Raw genomic sequence first — 12466 nt, 5'->3', positions numbered from 1 at the left:
GTTGGTGGCTTGTCCCACTGACATCACATTTTTTACCAGGTGCATGGAGATTCCATGTCCTGGTCAGACTTTCTCCAAAGTATAGATGAAGGAAATACAATCTCAAGACTAAGAATGGTGGGATCTGGAGAGAGGGAACATTAGCCAAGAGTCTCTCTCAGCAAATACTTCACTTCAGGCACCTCAAGTAAGACATTATAAAGAACTGGTTTTTATGAGACAACTTTCCTGACATCATCATCAAGGAAAAGATATTCCAACCTTGGCATTGATAGGGAGGTGTCTGAGTGGCAAATGGTACACTATGTCAGCTTTTATTCCAGCAAAAAATAGAATAAATTCCTATAACTGTCCATCATAATTTACTTTCTTCATCTGTTTAATGTATTTTAGGTTCAGGAAAGCAGGGGATGTATTCTTAACACATGAGGTTTTATACCTAAGAAATTGTTTATTCTGGTAACTGTCTAGGCTGGTAGCTGACTTCAGTTTGTATAAGAAACTGAACGCAATAACTGGTTCTGTGATGAACTTTTTCAGTGTTTGCTTTCTCATGATTGCTGGTTGTCAGGGAATAAACAGAAGTTCTCACCTAAAGCCTTGACCCCTGTAGTTCTTCCTGGTCTGCACTTCTCAGTCAAAACCACATGAAGCCACTCCTGCTCCTGGCAACACAGTAGTTCCTCAGCAAACATGGCCAAATATGTCAAAACTGCCCACTGTGAGACAGAAGTATCTTTGCACCACTACCTTGGCAGCCAAGAGGAGCAAGCAAGGAATAGTGGCACAAGTTGATGATTGCCTTGTGAACTGTCTGTGGGGAGTCTCTGCTTTAACTAATATTTTTCATTTAAAAACTACTACGAAGAGCAATATGTTTTATCTCAGGCAGTTGTCCAATAAATATTAGACAAATTAAAGAAGTAAAATACTTTGCACTGTCACAGGCCTTCCACCCTGGTAATTTTAAAACATTTGATGTGTTATTTGGAAGTGTTAACAAAGTCAGTATGTCTATGCATGCCTGATCTTTTAACACTGCTGAAACCTCACAAATTTCCCTGAAAAAAAAAAAAAAAGCACAAATCTAATTGAAAGCCCTAATAGTTTTAACCAGGTACCCAAAAACAGCATTAGGAAGTTAAGCACATGTACCAAGGCCTGCAGACCTCAGCAGAAGCCTCACAGCCAGACTCATTGTCCTGCAAAAGAACTGCCAGTGACAGGGACACACAGGAGAATCCCCTTATCCCCTTTCCATTCCACTCTCTGAAGGACTTCTGGGAGAAGAATTTTCCTAAACCCTGAAGCAGTTGCACAAGTTTTTCCCTACTGGAGATAGCAATGGGAAGTTATGATTTGTAAATTGTTCTTTTGTTTTTTAATATCATATTATTAACAGTGAAGTAGCAGCCATAAACTTAAGGCATATAGATAAACAGAACAGAGAGATATGAATCAGTGGTGATGATTTTAAGTAGCACAGAATACAAAATATTCAACAAGCATTGAAGAGCTGGACTTATCCTGCATTCACTGCATTCTCCAAAATCTGACGAATGATTTGTCATTCTTCATCTTCATTGCTCTGATACCTAACAATCCAGCCATAGATCTTGATTTTTCTGTGTTGAAAATTGTAGAACTCCAAAACAAAATTACACTTTATTTTATCTACTTATACTAGTAAGTATGCAGCAGCCTCATGGGTTATATTGGCGTTCTGTAAACATGAACATACATGGACTGTTGGAGCAAGCCCAGAGAAGGGCATCAAAGATGATTACAGGGCTGGAGCACCTCTGCTGTGAAGGCAGACTGACAGGGATGGATGGGGCTGTTCATCCTGGAGAAGGCTCCCAGGGGAGACCTTACAGCAGCTTCAAGTACCTTAAAGGAGCCTTAAAAGAGAGCTGGAGAGGGGCACATAGTGATAGGACAAGGGGAATTTGCCTTAAGATAAAAGTGTTTAAAAGGTTTACATTAGATATTAGGAAGAAATAATTTACTTTTAGGCTTGGTGAGGCACTGGGACAGGTTGCCTGGAGAAGCTATAGATGCCCCATCCCTGGAAGTGTTCAGGGCCAGGTTGGATGGGAATTTGAGTAACCTGGTCTAGTGTGTGGCATGCCAGACCATGGGGGTTTAGAACTTTAAGGTCCCTTCCAGCCCAACCCATTCTATGATCCTATACAATATAAAACCCAAAAATAGCATAAAATGGACAAAGTCTGGCATTAATTAGCATTAACTTATGTATGTTGTGGGACATGTTGAAACTGACACAATGAAAAATACCATGCACAAACACAAAAATCCCATTAAATATTTTCTTTTAGTAGTACTGAATAAGTTCAAAAATACTTAGCTGCTCAACTGCTTTTTTAGAGAAAAACATAGCTATTAGTAATATCAGAGCAATATCTAGCACTTCACAACTCGTACTAATATAAACAAAGAGCAAGATTGGTATCAACTGGACAAAATGGAGTTCCAAATGGTTCCTAGAATTAATTAAATTTACAATTTAGTTATAATCTCCAAGTGTTTTGTCATAAGAGATGGACTGACAAATACATTTAGAAAGTGTATTGATTGATCATGCTTTGTAAAATTATTAATGGATTTGTGATATGTTTATATTTGACTGTTTTTCATTATACTTTGAGATTTGATCTTATACATATTCTTAATATGCAATTTTTTGATGACATAATAGAAAATCACATATTTATTTAAGGTGAGGAACACAGCCATTTATTTGTCTAAAGTTCTTATTTGCTCCATGTGAACACAGTGGCTGGTGCATTTAAAAGCTGCTACTTGATAACTGATAAAATTCACTACTGTGATACTGTGATCACTGACATCAAAGAGTGGTAAATTATTTCTAGTCTATGGTCAGTTCTGCATGTGTTATTTGTGTCAATACTTGCTGCTGGAGCATCCATCATGCCACTGAAGTCAAGAGGTGCAGCGCTGGAGTCCTTGCTCTGTGGTGGAGTGACACTGTTCCTCACTCCCAGCTGAGAGCAGCTTGGCTGAACTTGGCTTGCTGCAACATTTTTTTGCAAAGTGTAAGCATCTTCACATTGGTATTCCTAACATTTTTTATTCTTTCTCTAAGTGGATGGCAAGTCCTCTCCTGGCAGGATGCTGCCAGCTGCTTAACTAGTGAGCTGAAGTCTTTAGAAGCAACCACAAAGTAGAGTATAAACTCATTATTCTCTTTATTTTTTTTAAATCGCTCCTTTTCACTCAGCTGCTGGCAGTGTGGACAGCTGCCTGCCCCAAACAGCCTGCTCAAGAATGTAACAATGGTGTGATCTCCAAACTCAACTTTATGGTACTTCCTTCTGGTTTTTTGGGTAAGAAGTTTCAGAATGAGCGCATGACTTCCCCTGGCTGCCGCAGCACAGCTCTAGGGCTTGTTTTTCCTGAATTAATAACTTGTTACTGTCATTTGTTTACTAGCTGTGAATGTACACTATGAACAACTTAGTAAAAGTATCCACAATGCAGTGTAATAATTTAATTGACATGATCTACTCTCATTTAAGCACGGCTCATTTACTGTCTACCATTTAGAATACTCCAGGGTGCTTGAATTACATGTAATTTATCTTGGCCTCTGTAAAAGCTCCCATAGAGAGATTTCTGCTGCCTTGCATGCTGCCCGTTCAAGCTACAGCACAGCAGAATTATTGTGACAGTGGCCAACTTCCAAATCTGTTTGCTTTGTAATTTCTTTTTTCCTCATTTCTACACCATTTCTACTCCATTAATAGTAGGATGGTTTAGCTACCTGTTTAAGTTAAATATGATCAGCATTCTGAAAACGTCACAAATTACATGAAGCCGAAGAAGATCAGTCAGCATGTCCTGGTAAACGTTTCTCTGGAAATGAAAAAGCACCCTACATTTTTTGCCTATGATCTCCTGTTAGATATATGCCCTACATTTCTCCCACTGCCCATTTCTTATCCAAGCTTCTGATACCAACTTTTTGTTCCCAGAATGGAACAGTGTCTGAGCTGCCACATTCTCAGTATCCATGAGACAAACATAGTGAGATGTTAGCAATCCTCTGGTATCCAAATACATTCATATTCAAGAAGAAAGTATAATGAGTGCAAATGTAATGAGAGTAAAACTCAGTCACAAAACACATGGAGTCTACCCTGCTGTACAGTTAGTCAGGGGCTGTCTAGCAGAGGATGTGATCCTAAAGTGATCTGCAAAGCAAATTAATAAGAAACAGCAGGATGCTTAGGACCTCTGACAAAGAAATTTAAGGAAAAGCTTGGTGAAAATGAGGCCTGGAAGTTCACAAATAAGGAAGCACTAGACATGTTTATAAATATATACATAATATGTAAATACATATATAAATATATACATAAATATACTTGGTTACACAGAGTTTATGAAGAAGCCATCAGTACCATGTACAAATAAACCTGGAGAGAAAGGTCTATGTATAGAGACACTTGGCCTCTGCAGTGGACTGCCACAAGGTGAGTGCAATTTTTTTCAATAGTTCTGCTTAATCCCTGAAAGTAAAGTTTGTGTGGAATTTTCTGAATGCAACAAGGATCAATTTACCTGTTGGCCAGTGCAGCAAAACCAGCAACTCCCTAAGACAAAATAAGTAGGCATTGTTAACTGAGTATAGGCAGGGAGGTTGGACCAGCTGACCTACTGTGGTCCCTTCCATCCTTACCCATTCTGTGACTCTGTAATAATTTAGCCTCAAAAGATAATAGTAATTAAAAGCAGCTTGGGAATAGATTTCAAACTTTCTCCCTTATTGTTTATTTCTATAAATCCTAAACAGAAGAGGGATTCATCAAATAGCTCCCAGCAAATGAGTCTGAAATGGACCTGTGATGTTTTGTCCATTTTATTATATATTTCTGTGCCTCATAAGAACAGAAATTTTCAGGTAAAGTGAAAAAGGCACAGAGATTTAATTCTTTAAAGACACTACTATCAGCTATTAAAAAAAAAAAAAAAAAAAAAAAAAAAAGAGAGAGAGATTTCTGTTGACTGGACAGTACTCTCCCATCTGATGGAGAAAGCTGAAGTAACTGGTAATATGTGCTGATATAACTGGGTTCAGATCCTCTGGTACACTAAGATAACTCCAGCCCACACTGAAAAAAGATCTGACTTGGGGAAAAAGTAAAACCTGTGACTATACTGTGCTCTGTGAAATTATTCTCTTCATTCAAGCTGTAAAGAAACTTTGATGACATCTACAAAGTAATAACATCTATTTGAAGTCTGACGTGCATGTGCATCCTTTCGATGTAAAATGACAAAACCCTAAGATAGTACTGACAGGACATTACACTTTCAGACACTTTGTGCGTGTTGTAACCACTAGAGGGAAATCTTACACCAGTCTGAGAGTGCAAATAAAGTAAAATCGAAGCACGGAGATGTTTTTTTAAAATGAAACGATGAAAATAATCTTAATAGAAGAAATGTATGTTCTCTGAAGAAATCTTAAGGGATTCTTAGGAAAGTAGCAGTGTCTCACAAAAAAAAAATGATACTAGATGTGAAATTTTCAAAACTTTGTACTCTAGGAACATTGGTACTTTTGTATATCCTACTGGCTACTAAACTCAAAATGAATCCTGAGTTTGGGGCTAAAAAGCCCAAACGGTTTTCAAATACATCCAAGCATCCACACTTGTGTGAAGACAGGAACGAAGATTTGCAGTTTATAAATTGGTGCACTTTTCTGTTTCTGAACTAGATGATACCCTGTGATTGACTAATTTGTTTTGTACCATGGCATCCACTTTTCCATCTTGAGTGAAGCTCACCTTGGGTGAAGATCCCAAGAAGAATGCTTTGCTTGTGCACGGCCATAGCAGACATTAACAGCAATAATGTGAGTACAGCTCACAGCAACAAAACTGATGTTCTGCCACTTACCACTAACCCCTACTTCCTTTGCAAGGTGGATTTCCATGAGCAGTATTACTTTGACAGCTGGACCCTTGGTTCTTAATTAGGTAAAGATATTTTAGAACCTCACCCTAACATACTTCTCACACAATGCTTATGATTATCTGCGTAAGTTTAAAGAGTTTCTGCCGAGTTGTATCATTACTACAAATACCCCCAATTTGTACCTTTATGAAGATAAAAAGAAAGAACTGAAAAAGTGAACAGGAATTAAATCCTGTATTTGGAGCAATAAAACCATCTTAAAACCATGTTTTCCATGTTTTTCTTCAGTAACATGATTAAAATTCAAATTACAAATCAACAGATATTTACAGAAAACTTGAGTGGAATGGAAATTGTTTAGAGAGCACAACAGCAATTAGAAATAATTTTTAATGAATGCTGCCTCATGTAGCCTAAGAACAAGAGGTTAATGAAAACAAAGTAGAAAATGTTTCCTGCATTGACAAGTCTGTTAAAAAACCCCCTGTTTTTATGAAAATCCCAGAGCATACAATACTTTCAATAACAAACACTGTGTTCATGCCAAATTAACTCCAACGTAAAAAGTACACCAGGTTCTTTGATCTCTGTTTTCACTATTAGTGTGTCTGCTGATATTGCTCTTTCTTGAAAGCAGTTGTTTTTGAAATGCAAATCCAGCATATACACTGGTCCAACGCCTGCAAAAAGCTTCTGAACACAGTACTATTTTTGCCAGTGTTGTTATGAGCTGAATCTGGTTTGAATCTGAATCAGAAAAATAAATACAAAGCTATTAAATTTTTCTATTATAATCTTATGAGAAAGATTGTTAAAATATATTATAATTCACCTGAAATGCATTAATAAGACTCTTTTAACTTTCATAATTAAGTCTCTCTTAGAAATCAAACTATCAACCATAAATACATATCATTCATGTGTTCTACGCAACAGTATGTTTTCTTTATCTTAGTATTATTTTTTCTCTTCCATTCTGTTATTTTGTAATTGAATACCATACCTAGAAATTGTTTTTATAAAAACATTCTTGATATTAGCAAAAAAAATTACATGGACTAGAAACAAAACTTGGTCTGATACCTACAAGAAATTCATAGGTTTAAATCTGAATAACAAAAAGATGAGCAAAGAAAATCAAGAACAGCGATTAGAGTTCCAGTAATAACTACTTTAATGGCTCCATGTTTATGTAAAAGTTTTTCAGAAATGGGACCGCAAATCACAATAAGAACAGTATCCAGATGACCTAATCCAGGATAAGAAACAAACAAATGAAAAAATTGCCAATTTTCTGGTAACTAGATAACTTTTTACTTTATCATTCCTAACCACTAGATAAGACTAAGCAAAAATTCTTCAGAAATTATACTACCATGTTTTGTCCTGAAGCATCATGGCTGTCTGTGGTTGGCATAAATCCAGATCACATATTTTCTACTTCAAAAAAACTTTTATTACAGTGTTCAGCCACTGCTTCTTGTGGAAGAAGCTGTTGTTTTCTACTTCCCCTAATTCTCAATGATTCATAAATTTATAAACGAATTCCAGTCACAGACTAAATACATTAAATACATATTATACTTATTATTACATCAAATTGTGTTGACTAAAATAAACATCTGGGAATGATAAAGCTACACTAAAATGAAATAAGTGCTTCGAAGACTTTCAGTATAAGAATATTAATTTGACTGGTTTAACTAAGCCTAATATATAGAGGACAAATTGATAATGCAATAATTCAAATATATTTCTAAGAAAAGGCAGTAAATGTAAATGAAAGATGAAGATTTCATTAGTAATATGAATGGTGCATCGGTATTTACAGTTGGGCTGCATGATACCATCAATGCAAAGAAAACTGATTATGGATATCAGGTAGAAATGTGTACAGGCAATCAATTCTTCAGTTTGTGGGGAAAGCGGCCTTGACTTGATGGAAAAGAATTTTTACCTTCAAATAGTTTTTTAATTACTTTGTTTTGTTTTCTAGAGCAAATAAAACTTAGGCTCTTCTTGACTCAGGTTAGGCACTGGAGTTCCTTCAACCAAAAATGAAGAAATTGTTTTAAGGAACTCATCATAAAGGGAACTGAACTATGCTCCAAGTGGCCAAGAGAACAACACTCCGCTCAGTGGTCACATCATTACCACCACGTCTTGTGTCATTCATCCACAGCAGAGGCGGTGTCATTTAATTTCCTCTTTGGCCTGAAGGACATGCAGTGCAGAAGAGAAATAAGATCTACTGGTGTAGAAAAATTTGAGGGCATTTTTTTTTTTTTTTTTTTTTTTTAGCTGTACCTTGCATAGATTGTTTCAAAGAGGCTATAAGCCCTTAACTCACAAGGAGTGACAGAAGATTGGTACCCCCTGCCATAGGAGGTGATTGGAGGGAATATCCTGATTACTTTGCAGCAGCATAAAAATGTAGGTTAGGAGCCGCTTTCAGTGGTTTTGTGAAATCATTTCCTTAGCATTCGTTATAGTACCTGAAAACTAACCAGAAATGTCAAAATCTTTCAGATGTTTCATGAGACAAACTGTTTTGACAACTTGAAACTGTTATCATTTTCATTTAATCTGAAACTTTTTCAATTGAGTCCAAATTTTTAAAGCTTCAAGTACCATCTCTTGCTACTTTTGTAGCAAGAAAATTTCCCCAGAATTTCCACAATGATAAATAACAAGATTGCCTTACAAAGATCCAAAGAAGAGTAATATCTGTTATGTATTTAACCATGATTAATAACCTTCCATAGCAAGTTATTCTTCTCTAGACTCTTTTTTCAAGTTTCCCTTCAGTTTCTACTCATCACCACTAAATGCTATCTATCTTGACATATAATTTTTTTTTTTTTTTTTTTTTTTTTTTTTTTTTTTTTTTTTCTTCCTTTCCTTGCTAGAAGCAAGGCACAGATGGCTTTGGTCTTATCTGCCCACTTTAACTCTCCTGCAGGCTCATCAGTTTATAGTGATCACTCTTCTAAGAAATGGAATATATAAATAGAAGAGACACCACATGAAATTTAAATTTCACCCTGTGAAGAATGTTGTCATTTATTGTGGGGAGAAGAATAACAAATCAGGTCCATTTTCATGATCATAGGTGTCAGAAAACAGATTTAGCTTTAGACTGTCTGCACTGAGGTATTATGCCTTTATTTATCAGTGTACACTGATGACCTGTGTCCTTCTGAACTGCTAGAACAGGAAGCATCAAGTGGTGCCACCGTGGACCCACCTAAAGCAGAATAGAACCTGCTAACAAGAGAGACCTTGTATGTGCAACCAATATCACAACCCAGCCCCAGCCTCCAGCTGGAGGAAGATATGAATAGACTTCTCAAAACTTATCATCTTCTCTGCATAAGAAATGGTGCAACACTGCATATGTCCTTCTCTCTTTAAATGTGGTGGGAAACGAGAACCTGTGCAAAGCCAAGTCTTACCTTTCCAAAAATCCAAGATAGAATACCTACAACAAAAAAGAAAATCTTACCATATGTTTGTCATACACAGCTCCCACAACAAGGAGAAAATCATAATAAAATGCAGTATCCATAGTAAGCTTTGAAATGCTGCTCTATAAGCATTAAAAGGAACACCAAGTTCCCACGCTCTCCTAAAGCTGTGCTCTTTTCATGCCCTGAACTACCCATATCAGCCCCAACTCGTGAGCTGGTTCTGCTGGCATGGCTACCAAAGGAATAATGGAGTATCTGAGGGCCCATGAGCCAGATTCACTGGCCAGCCTCCCACTATGGCCATCTCCCACTATGGCCATCTCCTTCTGGGCATTGAGTGGAGTAATTATTTTCTTCCACTGTCTTTGCTCTGAACTGGTCTTTCTCTTCACCTTAGGGTAGATTTCACAAAAACCATCAAGAAGGTACTACCTCTAAATTAAATGTCTATCTACCCACCCTTGCATCCTGTAGTTATCCTCAAAGTGTGTGTAAGAAAGCCAGCATCCCACTGGCTGGAGCTGTGGTTCTCCATGCACAGCAGCCCCTTGGGAGATGTATTGGGTTTGGTGGTCAGGTTTTGGTAGTGGGGGGGCTTTAAGGGTGGCTACTCTGAGAAACTGCTAGAAGCTTCTCCCACATCCAGCAGAGCCAATGTCAGGTGGCTCATCAAGATGGACCCACTTCTGGCCAAGGCTGAGCCCATCAGCCATGATAATGCTAAATAGGAAAAAAAAAGCTATCGGTACAGACGTAATTGCAGACAGAGAAAATAGGAGTGAGAATATGTGAGAGAACCAACACTGCAGACACCAAGACCAGCAAAGAAGCAGGGGAAGAAGGTGCTCCAGGCACCAGAAAAGAGATACATCTGCAGCTCATGATGAAGACCATGGCGAGGCAGGCTGTCTCCCTGCAGACTTCAGAGTTCCACAGGGGCTCAGAGATCCATCTGCAGATCTTGGAGGAGCCCCACATGAGAGTAGGTGGATGCTTGAAAAAAGATTGTGTCTTTGTGACTGTGTGGGAAGCCCACACTGGAGCAGGCTCCTGGCAGGACCTGTGTCCCTGTGGAGAGAGGAGCCCATGCTACCAGGTTTCTGGGCAGGACTTGTGGCCTCACAGGAGCCCACACTAGAGCAGCCTTTTCTTGAAGGACTGTAACCCATAGAAAAGGACCCACGGTGGAGCAGTTTGTGAAGAACTGAAGCCTGTGGAAAGAACTCATGCTGAAGGAATTCATGGAAGATGGAATGATGGACTCCAGACTAGGGCAGGGGAAGGACTCCTTGTCCTGAGGAGGAAGTGGTGGCAGAAAGAACATGTGATGAACTGACTGTAACCCCTATTCCCATCTTTCTGCTGGCTGTGGGGAAGGAGGCAAAGAATCAGGAACAAAGTTACATGTGGGCAGTGGGGCAGGCTGGGAACAGTATTTTTAAGATCCGTTGTACTTTTCATTATCTTACTCTAATTTTCACTGGAAATAATTCCAATTAACTTCTCCAAATGAGAGCAATCAGTGAGTGATGTCTCCCTGCTCTTATATGAACTCATGAGCCTTTCATTACATTTTCTCTTCCCTGTCCAGTTGAGGAGGGGAGTGATAGAGAGGCTTTGGTGGATACTTGGCAGCAGACATATTAAACCATCACAGGAATCCACTCTGTCCTCTACTCACATCTTTCCTAGGGACAGTGCACTCATTCATGGCAATCAAGATTTTGGCTGCACCTTAAGCAGGACTTTTGGCAAGACCTTGGAACCAGCACAACTCATATTCCAAGTGCTGTTTTAGTCCCACATGTGTACCATATTCCTCTTCCCTCAGGAGGACTTCTCTCCCGTATGCATTGGGGAACAGCTGGGTACATTTTGTATGCTTCAATGTCATTTCCAGAGAGCATTTTACCCTCACAAAGTCCAGCATCCTAGAAGCTGAGTTGCTCCTGCCTGAGGCAGCATCACTTCCATCTTGCCTGGGTCCCTCAAAGTGGAAAGGGGCTGGTGACCTGTGAGGTCCCAAGCTGACCCCTCTCCCTGGGGAAGGCCTTTCTCTGCAGGACCCTGCTTTGTGCTCTTTCTCTGCCCTCACCCCTGAGGGAGGATGCTCTTTCAGCCAGGAACCACTTCAGGAAGGCTATGGCACCCTTTTCCTGCCCTCTCTCGGGGTCTGTCAGCAGGTCACTGCTGGTGGGACAGTGACAGTGCCCAGTCACTGACTGTCCCTTGGCTGCAGTCTGGCCCCTGAACCCCACTGGGGCAGTGTTTGGGTTGCTCAGTGTCTGAAGGCCAATGCAGGCATGGCAGCGGGATGGCAGGAGGTGGGGAATACACTAGGGAACCTTGGAGGTTCTGCCCAAGAGCCGCTGCAGCTGCTTCAGCTTTGGACTTCCCTCCCTGGGGCACGTTCCCTCAGGGAGCCCTGATGGACAGACTGTTCCAATATGACAGACTTTGCATGGAGTAAGAGAGTGTTTCAAGGCAACACATGTAGAAGGGAACTCTAAAATATGAGGAGATATTTTCTTTTTCAGTTACATTTTTTATTTGCTGAATTCTCTTCAAGAAAATCTTCATTGCTATGTACAGCAAGTGCATACATCCGTATTTACATAATTTTCTATCATATTCTTGCAAAATTGCTATTCAGTCACGATAAATATATGCAATCTTTAGCATATCTGGCACTGATATTTAAAAACCTGACACTGCAGTGGAAAAAAGGATGGATTGTACCAGCCAAGGCAGTACTAGTTTCATGTGCCGTATTAATAGTTTCCTCAAGGGATCTTCAGCTCCTGTTTCTGTTTATCTCACTGTCCCAGAGTGACTGCAACAGTGGTAAAGCTCACCCAACGAGCAGAAGATCCACCAAGGATTTGCTGAAAAGTCAAGGCTGGGTAAAAGTAATTGCGTTTATTATAAATACTCCTATGTTCCAATACTTACTCAGTAAAGAATCTGGCTGAATTAAGCCAGATTCTGCTCCTTTTTTAGATAATAACTTCTAACTAATTTTTGAAACT

The 12466-nt window shown here is 39.1% G+C and overlaps 1 pseudogene across 1 annotated transcript in view; it reads right to left on the bottom strand.

The window, feature by feature from the left end:
- LOC310907406 (centrosomal P4.1-associated protein-like) overlaps window positions 1-9757 on the bottom strand; it is a 38055-nt pseudogene extending 28298 nt beyond the window's left edge. The window contains exon 1 of the transcript in view: window positions 9629-9757. The product of the transcript in view is annotated as a centrosomal P4.1-associated protein-like (transcript). The remainder of the gene's footprint in view (window positions 1-9628) is intronic.
- Window positions 9758-12466: the final 2709 nt, after the last annotated feature.

The sequence above is a fragment of the Zosterops lateralis genome, assembly GCF_965231275.1.
Source record: "Zosterops lateralis genome assembly, chromosome: 3".
Taxonomy (NCBI): Eukaryota; Metazoa; Chordata; class Aves; order Passeriformes; family Zosteropidae; genus Zosterops; species Zosterops lateralis.
The sequence above is the reverse complement of the archived record's forward strand: the minus strand, read 5'-3'. Positions and strand labels throughout refer to the sequence as shown.